Here is a 1,255-nt window from a genome sequence, read left to right as displayed (position 1 = left end):
AGCAGGTAAATTAGGGTAAAGCCAATCCTGTGTGATCTACTATAGCTAAAAATAAGGTTAAAAGCCTGCTCATAGTCATAAAAAGTAAAGGAACACGTTATTTTTGTCTTATGGAAAAAATCTAGTAATATTCAGTACTCCTGAAACCAGTTTGATTCTACATCTATTACTCTAAAACTAATTCCCATTCTCTTGAAGAAGATTACAGTTGGCCACTTTTCAAAAGTATATATTTGAAGATATTATTTCCAATGGAATGGCCATTAGGGCAGCATTTGACAATGTTTTGCAGCCGTGGGCCAGAACAACCCAGCTCAGGTCAAGAACTGCTCTCATTAAAACACTTTCCTCCCCCACCCCTCCTGAGCATGTGTATAGGTACCCTATGTTACCAATCCCTTGGGAGATTGAGAATATTGTAGTATAAATGACTGTGCTATAGAATTGTAACCAAAACAATGGATTTATAATAGATGTATCCTTTCTACAGAATTATCTGTAGATTCAGAAATTCTTTAGAAAGTCTGTCATTGAATGTAAATTTTGTTGGAGTCTCCTAAGAATGAAAATAGGATAATTATTTTGCAGGGAAAAATTCTGGAAGTATTAAACTGCTTCTCTAAATAAGTAGTTCTCAACCTTTCTAGGCTGAAAGCACTCCTAGATAGACTCAAGACATTCCAGGGAAAATTCTGGCTTTTAGTTTTCACTTGTTGTTTGGCTACAGAAAAATAATAAAAATTCTTCTGTTGCAAAGAACTCAGGAAGACTATAACAGGGCAGAATGTTTTTAACACTATGGATTCCTATTTAAAATCTCTGGGTTTATTATGTGACTCATGTTTGTACACTTAAAAGTGCTAAAATTGTGTGGGACCATAAGGCACCCCTAAAAGGGTCTCAAGGCACCCGGTTAAGAATCACTGCTCTATTGAAACACAAATATTCCCTTTTGATTAAAATTTCTGATTAAAAGAGATAAGAAAAAACAGGCTAGATTCTCTTCTCCCCCACCAGTTGTTGAGTAGCCTGGATCACCACATGAAAATAGAAAGAAATACACTGGTGTGGTAGGTTACATGCTTTTTAATGTTTTAAGAGACTAGTAACAGAATTAAAGGTGAGATTAAATTAGCTGACCTGAAGAATAACAATTACAGAAGAGTTCATAGTGAATGATCTTTCAGGTAAACTTAGGCTTTTTTCTATTCTTAAAAAAATTCTTGTTGCCCACTCATTTAGGGAATTTTCCTGC

General features: G+C 35.0%; 1 protein-coding gene across 1 annotated transcript in view; it reads left to right on the top strand.

Moving 5' to 3' along the window:
• BANK1 (B cell scaffold protein with ankyrin repeats 1) overlaps positions 1–1,255 on the top strand; it is a gene marked incomplete at its 3' end in the record, with an annotated part of 287,684 nt that overhangs the window by 59,048 nt on the left and 227,381 nt on the right. The gene's annotated exons all lie outside the window — the stretch shown is intronic.

Source organism: Alligator sinensis, unplaced genomic scaffold (assembly GCF_000455745.1).
Source record: "Alligator sinensis unplaced genomic scaffold, ASM45574v1 scaffold353_1, whole genome shotgun sequence".
Taxonomy (NCBI): Eukaryota; Metazoa; Chordata; order Crocodylia; family Alligatoridae; genus Alligator; species Alligator sinensis.
Note: the sequence above shows the minus strand (reverse complement) of the source record. Positions and strands in the feature narration are given on the sequence as shown.